The sequence below is a fragment of the Cynoglossus semilaevis genome, chromosome 2 (assembly GCF_000523025.1).
Source record: "Cynoglossus semilaevis isolate Cse_v1.0 chromosome 2, Cse_v1.0, whole genome shotgun sequence".
NCBI lineage: Eukaryota > Metazoa > Chordata > Actinopteri > Pleuronectiformes > Cynoglossidae > Cynoglossus > Cynoglossus semilaevis.
Genome location: NC_024308.1, coordinates 14,397,494 through 14,409,297, shown reverse-complemented (window position 1 = coordinate 14,409,297; position 11,804 = coordinate 14,397,494). Strand labels below are relative to the sequence as shown.

At 43.8% G+C, this 11,804-nt stretch overlaps 1 long non-coding RNA gene across 1 annotated transcript in view; it reads left to right on the top strand.

The window, feature by feature from the left end:
• Positions 1–11,804, top strand: part of LOC103399905 (uncharacterized) — a 77,197-nt gene that overhangs the window by 37,639 nt on the left and 27,754 nt on the right. The window lies entirely within an intron of this gene.

Sequence of the window (11,804 nt, the reverse complement as noted above, 5' to 3'; positions counted from 1 at the left end):
AGAGTGATTTTTTTTTTTTCTGCGGTGCAGGTGCCCCTGTCAAATGAGCTGATTTATTTAGATGTGGCCTCGGCGCGTGAACATTTCATCACCAAGCTCACATGTGAATTACTGACGCCTTTCAGAATAAGGTGTCGACTGAGGAAAGGTGCGTGATGCAAGCTGGAGAAACGAGCTATCGTCATGTTTGGAGCTGAAGTCCAAATTTCTGTCTTTGGGATTGATCAGGTCTGGGATGGATAAGGTCAAACCTACTGTAACAGGAGGCATAGGATGCGGACGGAAGTCGACAAATATGTGACGTGAACGAGTGAGGCGGCGTGGGCTGCTCCGAGTCCTCGGCCACCTAACGTCGGCGTCTGTGAGCGTGCTCGTATCTCAAATCTTTACTCGTATCTCGAAGCAAAAATTTGCTCTAAGGCTGGCTCGTAATTCAGAATACTCGTATGTCGATGTGGTCGTATCTGGAGGTTCCACCCAGTGGGGGCTTCACTTCTACTTGATCTAATATGAAACTACATGTTATTTTCTATATGTCATTTATTCATTGGATTTCTTCTATAACACCCAGTGTGTGGGCTAATGTACGTCTTTCTGTGTGTGTGTGTGTGTGTGTGTGTGTGTGTGTGGTGGCTGCGCTGCCTGCTCAGAAAGGCATGAGGCCCAGACACTTGGAATCATTTACTGATTTTTTTTGTGTGGGAGGAGAGGAATTTGTGCCCAGATAAAAAAAAAAGAAAGTTAAAGAAAAACAAAGCAAAGGGAGGGGGTGGAGAGTGCAGGAGATAGACAAAGATGCAGACGGAGAGATGGCATGGAATAGAAGTATGGCAGGTGAAGGAGAGGAACATATCGCAGGGGCTGGAGTGCCACCAAATAGAGAGAAAGAGACAAAACAAGCTCTGAACCGAACGGGGGATAAATTAGTGTGTGGAGAAGGAAACAAAAGCAAAATAAATAGGAAGAGCTCAGAAGACAGAGATCTGGAGTAAATGACAGACAGTGGGAGCAGAAGAGAAAGAAGAGAAGAATGAGAAGAAGAAGAAAAAAAAAACTACACGCTGCCCACTCTTTACATACTGTTCTGCACTAAGCAGATTTTTTTTTTTTCAAATGGCTCTTGCAGGTCTCGCTTAGGGGGAACATCTATTCCTATCACAATGCTGCCTACACACACCTTGCCGTGACAGGCACAGAGATAGAGCAAAGACATGGTGTGTTAGTATAAATCAACAGATTCATTCTGTGAGGAATATTTGGAATGGAACGAAAAGGTGGTCTACATTAATATAATGGTACAATTAAAGAAAAAAAAAACGTAACCACTTATTCTTTTATAAATAGGTTGTGATTACACCCTCCCTCCTTTTTTTTCTGATCTAATTCACCACTTGATAATCTGCTGAAATCAGCTGGATATTAGACTAGTATCCCTGTGTATAAACTCTGACGACCTCTTCTCTCTGTATCTGTCTTCATCTTTTCTATTTTTCTTACTGTACACAAATAAACCCTCCCACATTCACTCCAAGTGCTTCCGGTCTCCGTTGTCTTTCCCTGCCTGTGCCGGAGCCAACAGTGTGGAGTGAGCTCCTCTTCTGTTGTAGGTTTGGAGGAGAGAAAGAACGGGACAGAGCGAGACATCGTATCTGTAGGTGTGTGTATGAGTATGTCTCCACTGGGACATCGGTGACGTTGGACGTTTTTTTTATGGCGACTAATTTGTAAATAAGGTCGAAGTTGAGTGGACGGATAATTCTCTCCATATGTTACTGTCGTAGCGTTGGCTAATGTAGAGAACGCGGCTGTCAGTTGTTCTTGTATGTTCCTACCTCGCAGAAACGCGGCTGTCAGTTGTTCTTGTATGTATGTAACATTACTGCAAATTTTATGACGTGATAATGACTATTGGTTAAGTCGATGATAAAATGTCAGCGTTAGCCAATCAGAGGTAGTCAGAGTGCGTGGGCACACACGTGGAAGAAAAAACAACTTTTCGACTCGTCCAGGTCGACTTGTGCTACTCATTTCGTATGACCTGAGTAGTACATACCACATCCCATTGACTCTAAGGGAATTTGGACGATCTGTCGGCCATGATCACTGATATCATAATGTCGTTCCTGTTATACCATCAGAACTGTTCCACCTGGACGTTGGTTAAATTGTTGTTTCACTAAAAAAAAAAGTGTCTGTCTATGCAGATCCTCCCATGACCTTCTGACCCAGCTGATGAGCTCTGTAGTTTAGTTGGAGGCAGCCTCCACTGCGTAACACACCAAATCAGCAGGCATTGTTCACCGTGGACGACGATCAATCCTTCGCCAGGCCTCAGCCTGCGGGTCAAGATGATCGCCATCCAAAATCAATCCGTGGGTGTAACGTGTGCATCTGTACGCTCATTCCTCCATCTTGGAGGGATTGATATGCACAGCCTTTGAATTAAAACATTTAATGATAAATCAGACTCACTTGATGGACGTGCAGAGCTATTGACCAACTAAGGTCACAGAATGAACTGGGCCGAGCTGACCCTCCAGGCTCCTCGTAGTGAGGCGGGCGCGTTCAATCTCACTTGACCCACTCAGCTCTGACCCTTGAACTCTAGAAATGCTGCCCTGGTGTGAACTCTCACCTCCTGGGATCAATAGCTCTTGAACCTTCGCCTCAGGCCTTTGGCCACAGAGCGGAGGGTGATGGAAGACGCCGGAACTGGGCTGCAGTCTGGTAGTGGCAGCTGGGTAGGACACCTGACTGAGATGAGAGCTCCAAATGTTTAGGATTGTTTTATGACTACTTTAAAAAACCTCCAACCTACTACATAACATACTAACTAAAATGTAGTTTCCAGTTGAACTGTAACTCTCTGTTATCCTGGCTTTGGTGTGTCGTTTGGTAATCCAGGTCACTGATCCTCTTGTGGTACAGTGGTGTAACAGCACAAACCTGCGTTCCAATCGGTGACGTGACGTTATTTGATCTCCCGTCGATAACCTTTGTTCATCTGATTTAGAGCACCAAACACGTTTGTTTTCTAAAACTTGTATTGACTTTTCTTTTGTCACAGACTTTTTTGTTGGGACACAAAACTTTAAATCCTTATTCTGATTGGACAAATACATTTGTCCCTGCACATTCACAAAACAAGGCCCTGTTTGAGCAAACAATGCACAGTAATTACTTCATCAAGACACTGATTTAACTATCATTTTATTATTGCATTATCAACTTCATTTTGTTTCATATTATAATCTTTCAACTATTTTTAGTACTAAATAATTGAACACATTTAAATAATTTGTGCATTCAACAGCTGCAGCTTCACAGATACAAAAAACCCCATCATTTTTATGCAAAGAAGTATGTTAAATATGTATTATTATTATTATGATGATGATGATGATGATGATGATTATTATTATTATTCAAAATGTATCAAGTGTCAAGGGATTAATAAAGTGCTATCTATCTAAATGGGCCGGATTGAACATCCTAACAGGCCAGATTTAGCCCACGGGCCATATGTTTGACACCCCTGCTGTATATCCTAGAATGTTTTACACACAAGCTGCTACAACAGTAGATAATTTAGTGGGAAAGTGTGTGTGTGTGTGTGTGTGTGTGTGTGTGTATTGTAGGTGTGTTTGAGAGAGAGAGAGAGATTTTGTTTTATTTCCTATCTCTAATATCTCACATGTGGTTCACGACCAGCAGTTTGTGAATTTGACAAAGGCTGGGGCCATGACTCAGAGCGACGCAGACTTGTGGCTGGCGACGGTGACTCAGAAAGGGAAGGAAAGGGAGGGGAGTTGTGTTGTTTGCAGAACATTGAGAAGTGGACAGTCTTATCCCTGTCTGCTCCTGGGCGCAGAGATGAGCAGCTGGTCATGAATACATGAGTAGCAACATCACTCAACACACACACACACACACACACACACACAGGGTGCAGACACGTTCCACTGATACACACATACGGACACACTGGAGCCGCTGAAAATAGCGGTACAGAGGCCTTCCACAAGATTTGTTAATTATCTGTCAGAAAGTGGGCCTGGGCCCAGGATGACAACAGTCCCAGCTGTGGGCCTGCACATAAAGATAGCTCAGATAGAAATGGGGAGAAAAGATAAAGCGGATAAATGGGAAGAAAATTTGTCAATAGCAGACAAAGGGCTTTACAACAGGCGAACTGACTCCCACTGGGGCGGGCTCATAGATCAGTTTGTCATAAACACATAGATTTATTTTGTCCATATGTGCTGAGGAGAAACAGCCAGTGGCCCAGCCTTCCAATAGCATTGGCAGGAATCACAACATCCTTGACAGTGGGTTACTCTGCCCACCTTCCCTCGTCTTCAGCCCTCCCTCTCCCTTTAGTCTCCTCTGCACTCAGAGACAAACTCATTTCCATACAAATGGAGTGAGAGCCCGCAGCCCAGGGACCCAGTGGAATTGCAAATATTTCATCTTTGCCTCCAAGCCTAACACTATTACTACTTGGCCATTATCCTCTCTCTTTCATTCTTTCTTTCATTTTGCCCTCACCTCCACTAGCCACAGTACGTTCTCTTATTATCTTTACTGTAAGTCTTCCACATGGAGCATATTGTAAAAAAACATTTACCAAATTTGAATGCAGAATTGCGCTTCACAGCTATGCCGACGATAACCTCAGTTCAAACATAAACCGGCCTCAAATCTCACATTTATTGGTAATCATGGAGCTGCCGACGACACGAGCGGGAGAGCAACGTTACCGCTGGGTTAGCTTTGGCTTCAAATCTGACAATTTACACTGTTGGAAGCAATCATACTGCACCGGCTGCGGAAAAGAACTGATTCCAGCACGTTCACAGTCAAACGGTGAAATAGTTCTGGATCTTGATTGTTTTTACAAAGGTCAGTATTGTTCAACATTTCACTTGTAAAGACTAGGAAATGAGCAGTTTGTAGTCGACAGTGGTGCAGGATGACATCACAGTGAGGTAATCCAGAAGTGGGGGGCTGTTGTGGTGCAGCTGCAGAGAAGTAAGGCATCTCACTGTACATGTACTGATTAGTTAGATACAGGATCTTGCAGATGGGGTAGGGGGGAGTCAGAAACTCCTAGTTGGGGATCAGAGGAAGCCATGTTTAACTGGGGGTTACGTCTCAAAACGTCCTATGAATGAACTAGAAGGAAGGTTAAGGTGCGTGTGAGAAATCCCGTGGTGGGGAAATAACTCTTGATGTGGAGTAAGTTGTCGGCTGACCCTGTGTGACCCACTAGGATATAGAGAGTTGAGGTTGATACAGACAGACGTACAACCTGGTCACTCACAGACTGACCTCATCAGGACATGACGCAGCAGATGGGCTTCAATATCAATGATTCATCTCGACAGCAGATGATCGTGTATCGTTAACACGAGCCTGGAACTCAGCTGTATCATCGGTGTGTCTTGAAGTTTGTTCCTTCTGCACAGAGCGCAGGGCTTGAGAAGCTCTATGTTTAAAGGAAAACTGCAGTGGAAGTGGTTCTTAATAATGATCTCATTAAGGGGAGGAACAGAAGAAACCAAAACCACAAAATACAAGGAGGCAAGCAGATCATGGCTGAGTCATTAAAGTAGGCCTCTCTTTCCTCAATAAAGATTAACCCATGAAGCAGTACAACGTTTAGGTCACTGGTACAGTTGAAGGGAGCGAGCAGTAGTGACTGTAGATGGTTTAGGATTGCTTCAGATACATCCTTTAGCAAACTTGGTTTTACTGAAAAATGGTATTATGGACTTGTCTAGTAGTTTTCAAGACACTGGCAGATAAGGGCAAAAAGAAGTTCCCTTTGAAACGACACTCTAGTCTAGGAAGTATCAAGTCTGCGGTAAGCGGTAGTCAAGCTGGCGAAAGATGCTGGCTCAAGGGTGCAGGTACTGTAGGTTGCTGTGGCAGCCAGTGAAGACATAATTTATTTTTTTATTTTAAAGCAGCCTCCATACGGAGTTTATTGACTGTGGAGATTCACGGCCCTTGTGAGACCTGACTGTGCTGAGCTTAAATTCCCCCTGCAGCCGGTGCAGAACACAGCATGGGTCGCCATCATCAATCTTTTGTGTCGTCTTTAGCAGCAGTTGTTCACTAAATTTTGCTCGGTCGATTCCCAGTAGTTTGAAGAGAAGAGAAACTAATTTCATCTCAGCAACCAACAACCTCTGTCTCTACACGTGGTGCACCTCCTGGTACGATAGCTGTGCTACAAGTGTTTTGTTGTTATTTAAGGAATAAAACAGAAACCACTGCTACAACACTAGGATGGATTTAGGCTCTTCTGCACCTGCTCTTCTGGAAGAACAGCCGCCTCTCTATGTTTTCATATCTGATCCTTACCTCCTTTAGAGCGTCTGCCCACTACCCACGTCACTGGGTACACATGGTGTTCAGTAGCTGCCAGGTCAGCTTAGGTGCTAGATCACAGATTGTCTGGCTGTGGCCTCCTACTTGGGCGTGCAGCCAGTTGTGGACACAGACACAGCAGGGAGATACCACAGAGAGTGAGAGATTTAACAGACACCACGGAGGCCTTCTCTTTTTTTTTTTTCTTTTCAAGTGATCGCGTGTACGGACATCCAGGAAGGACTCCGATTTTACCATAATGAATATCAGATTTTTAATCATTCAATTAGCAGTGAAAATGAAAATATGACATTTCAGCTGCCATGGAGATATTGATGGAGGCACCGGACCTTCAGTTCAGTTTTCGTTCGATATTTCTGGACATTGTCGTACAAGGCTGCTACCGAGCACGTTGTCATTTTTTTGAAGCTGTTACATTTATCCTCAGGAGGAATTCTCGGGTCAGGACATGGGCAGTTTGTTACTTGGATGATTTGTATGAGTATACAAAGAGGAACAGGGGGAGAGCAGGGTAGGCCCAGATGGACAGTTTGTAATGTTGTTAGATATACTTAGCCAATTTAGCCTTACTGCCAGCAGCTCCAATTACATGATCTAATTCTTCCTCCCTATCTTATTCCCCCCCCATGTCTCTGTCACACACACCCACACAGGGCAGAGAGGATGGAGGGGGCACGGGGAGGTTAAAGACAGACACCGATATGTGTGTGCACACAGGCAAAGCCGGTGGAACTTGGCCAGTATGTGCTCATTAGGTTACACTCTGGAAATAGTCGTCCAGCTGGATCCAGGCCATAGAAAATGACATTAATCTAGATATAAATACAATAATTCAGCTGTAAATTTCTCACCAAAGCATAAAGAAATCATCATTTTATCCTCTTATACGTGTGTGGAGGAGAATGGCAGAAGGGCTGAAGATGATCAGCTTATGTGGCTTATTGGCGTTTCGTTGGTGGCCTACGTGGGGGAGCGCTTCATGGCGCTCATCACCGTGTGTTTCTTGCTAGGTGGACATCAGCTTCACGTCTGCTCCGATTGTGTTGTGAACTCCCCTGAGGCGGGTTCACCGCTCCAAACATACCACCTCAAGACTGGGTCAGACGAGAGAAGACACCACGCTGAGGGAGGTGCAAATCCCAGCATGACTGAAGGGAAAACACACACACACACACACACATCTAAAGATGCTTAACAAAAGCCCTTACTGTGAGACCCTCACCATCCTCCTGCTTTAGAACAAAGCGTTTTCCTAGTTTGCTTTCGTAGTCGTAGCGTTCATTGTGAGGTTGATGTGTTGAGTCATGCCACATACAGCGTGAGCTAATTATCACCTCTGTATGAAGTTGTCTGAATAGACGCAGGTACACACCCAGTGTGCGTGTGTGTGTTCATTTTCAGACTATCCTACACGGCAGCTGTCTCTCTGCCAAAGGGCGGACTTTTAAAAATAAACCAAAACCTGACGTTTCCTCTTCCCTTCTTCTTGTCGTTGATCCAACGTGGGGATTTTATTTTATTTTTTTCAGCATGGCAAATTTAAAATGCAACGGTGTTTACGAATTAAAAAACAAAACATCTTGACTCAGAAATAGTTGTTTGGACATTTTTAGTCATGATGAAGGGAAGAAATGTGTACAGGAAAAATAGTAAATTGTAAAAGTAAACCTAAAAAATGCTAATTATAGTACATTTTCCTGGTTATACTGTCAGTGTGGTTGGTTTTCTTTTACTAGTTCTAATGAAGACCCGTTCATACAGTAGTTATAATTTCTATTTTTGTATAATGTCATGTATTGTTTCTTTTTTTTTTTACCTTAAAAATGAGTGTGTTTTTATGAACAAATGTATGTTTTAACCCCCGGGTTACACTGATAAATGAGGAAAATGAAAGTTAAAACACGGTTAATGAGAAAAGAAATCAATTGACAAATGAAGGCGGGTTTTCTTGACATTTTCTACATGCTGGTGAGAGTTTAATTTAATGAAACACAATCTCCACGAGGAGATGAAAAGTAACATGGACTAACTTCCTGTGATTGCAGAGGACGAACGATAAGGCCACGCGTGTTAGTGTGTGGGTGGCACATCTGGCACTGCAGCCTTATTAACTGTGTGTGAATCGCTGTCTCTTTCTTTCTACCCATACAGACGAACATTCAGATTTGAACGTGGAACTATGGTCGTTTTCTCTGTAAGACGTACACGTCACTGTACTTGTCATTGCGGTCTTTCATGTAAGTGTGAATGCAGGTCTGTAGGTCTGTTCTGATGTCTGTGTGACGCATTAGTAGCAGAAGAAATCTTTACACTGTATCTCCATAATGAATTAGTGGGCTGAGGTAACCCAAGGCGAGGTAATACAAGGTTAATATCGCACTGTTATTCCCCATTGGCAGAAACAAACACTGCTCTCGGTTTGTTTGTTTGCCTTTGCCGAACTCCCACGAGAAGCCGCAAACAACAGGACAGAGGCGTGTAAAGAAGGAAAAGAGGGGGAAAAAGAAAAGCCGGATGAGAGTGAGAGAGATGGATGACAAAAGGATGATGCTTCATTCCCACTCTGACACCCACGACCACGCCTCCTGCCGTGGCCTTCTTGTCGTCTTCAGAGAAAAATTAAAACAGTTCGACCCACATCTTTTCCTTCCGTCTTGATCCCTTTTTCCTTCCTCCACATCAGACCGGCTCGCTCTGTTTATCTATCTTTCTCTCCCCTCTCCTCCCACTCTCGTGGTCATTGCATGGGTCAGGATTGGAGTCACGACAGGCTCTGGGCTGAACCCCCACAATCTGTCATTCATCACGTCCCACCAATTGACAGCTGCCTCTACCCACTCACACTTTCACCTCTGCATTTCTCATGGAAGACAAAGTGTTCTATACGGGAGTGATATTTTAAAGCGAGCGCTCGTCTTTCTACTTACACCGTTACAGATCAGCTGCCATAAATATTTATATAGAGCCAATATAAAGCCCTAATTACCAGCCTGGATGAAATGAAAAAAAAAAAAAAACAGTGAATAAAGGAAGGATCGAAGAACAGAGTTCCATTTTGTGCGTTCTGTTGGAACAGTGTGTCATCGTGCGGTGACAACACGAGCGCAGACACGGACGGATTGCAAACATGTCACGTTGTATTGCAAGAGAGAGCTTTTCTCTTTCTCGTGACAGTTCCCCCCACAGTGACATTCAGTCTCCCACGGCCATCATCCGATGATCTCACGGGTGACACACATACATGCACATGCGAGACAATCACATGCAGACCTGCCCGGTTATAACCTCGATACTTTCCTGGAGCGACAGACTTGGACTCAGAATATTGCTCGCTTTGAGCAGAAACCTGAAGAACCCACACATTAATGCGGAGACACAGATGTACCCACACAATGGAAAACCTCAGCCGAAAGGTGAAACGGACTGATCTATGCATATGCAACCGGCTGTCGCCTGCACAGTGAGAGAGGACCGGTAATGTGAGAGTAGGAGGAAGAGGCCGGCCGTGCTCTATAGAGTGAGCAGCAGTGTGAGACTCAGATAGGAAGTAAAGCAGCTAAAAACAGAGCTCACGTAAGAAGCAGGCCTGTCAGAAGAACTGCTAAAACCCACCGCAGGGACTCACTAACTAGGTCACTCAGTTACCTCTACATGTCTGGGTGAGCTGTGCACTTCTCATACAGAGACCAGCCTCCCTCCGTTAAGGCAGAATAAAGGAGTTTGAGCTCTGTCATGTCCGCCCAGAGCTCCACCATGGGAATCCTCATTATGCCCCATCTTTGCCCTCTGATCATTTTTAGCATTTCTTTTCCCTTGGCAAATGACCATTTTTGCAAGTGCTTGGTTTTGTGCTGTGTGTGCATCACTAAAATAAGGTCAGAGTACGCCTATTGATTTCTTTTTTTTTTTTTTTATGGTTTGTAGAAGAATGTACATTTCTTTGAAGCCCACTGCTGTTTTCCAAAGCCACATTTAGGCTAGTGTAGACTGTACCTGGTGAGAAAGTGCAACAAGTCATCAATAACAAAATATACAACAAATATAAAACATTCTAATACCATCTTTGGGAGCTTTTTGCCTTTTGTTATGGCTCCCAGGCATAAGTCAGACTCTTCTGATGTTTTTATGTCCTAGATTATGATGACACTGTGTTAGCATGGGTGAGTGATTTATGTACAGTAGTTTCGACGTACGAATCAAGCTACGACGCGTCGTAGGAACCGAATTACGACGCAAGTCCAGCACCCCTTGAAAATGTATCTACTGGCAAAAACAGACTGTGGGGATCATTTTAGGCAAAGTGAATTTTAAAGTCAAATGTAGTTGCTGCTAAATGTGTGGGTGAAAGATACAACCCATTGATCTAATGTGTGGGTGAAAGATACAACCCATTCATCTCGACAGACAGACAGACAGACAGTCTGACCTTATGGTACAGTGAATAACGTCTGAAGCTGCTGATTAGAGCCAGAAACTTTCAAAGAAAGAAAGTTGTGATTAAATGAAGTGTGTAACGAGTGTTTCAGTAGTTACCTCTTGAAGCCGCAGGAGGTTGATGGTTTTCCTTTTGTTGCTTCTGTTGTTGTGTAAGGTCTAATTATTTGTTGTCTGAGACAGAGAGGTCTAAAAAGAAGTAAAAAAAAAAGTACATCATTAAGTCACAGTAGGTAACTGTTACAAAAATCTATCCGTCCATCCATCTGTCTATCCCCTCCACTGTTAATTGCTGTAATACACAGTCAGTACACATTCCTTTGACAGCCCATGATAATACACACCATAGGGTCAGTTCAACATGGACAACTTGGCAAGAATGTAAAAAGGCTTCGGCAAAGTCTTTATGATTCATGGATGACTCATTCACCGTGGCTTCCCATCACACACACTCGGAAAAACACACATAGGTGTGTCTGTGCGTGAACTCGCACATCGTTAAATACATTAAAGGAATATATGTATGTATTCATTCCGCACGCCCACACACACACTATTTCACTTCTCTCAGAGTTCTGGCCCCATGTCATACCCTCTCTGCATCTAATAAGTGGGCTGCGACTGTCGGTGTTCTTATTGAATCTGACTTCGCTGCAGTTGACTTTTCAAAGGCCACCGTCGAGAACCCGATTATCGTACGAGGGTCTCCTTTCACAGAGATCAGACGTATTTTACAGTTTTCTGTCACTCTGGGTGGTTTGGAGGCACTACAGTAATTCCATATGTGTCAGCGCAGAAGGAATGCTTTGTGGCTGATTGTAAAACGTAATTGCTCCAGCATAAAACCTCACATTTTCCCAGAATATTTGTGTAACTGAATGATCTGACACATGACGTGCACCTCACCACCTCCTTTCTCCCTTCGCCCGTTTGTCAATTAGACCTTGTTAGGAGAGCCTCGCATCTGTTTTGAT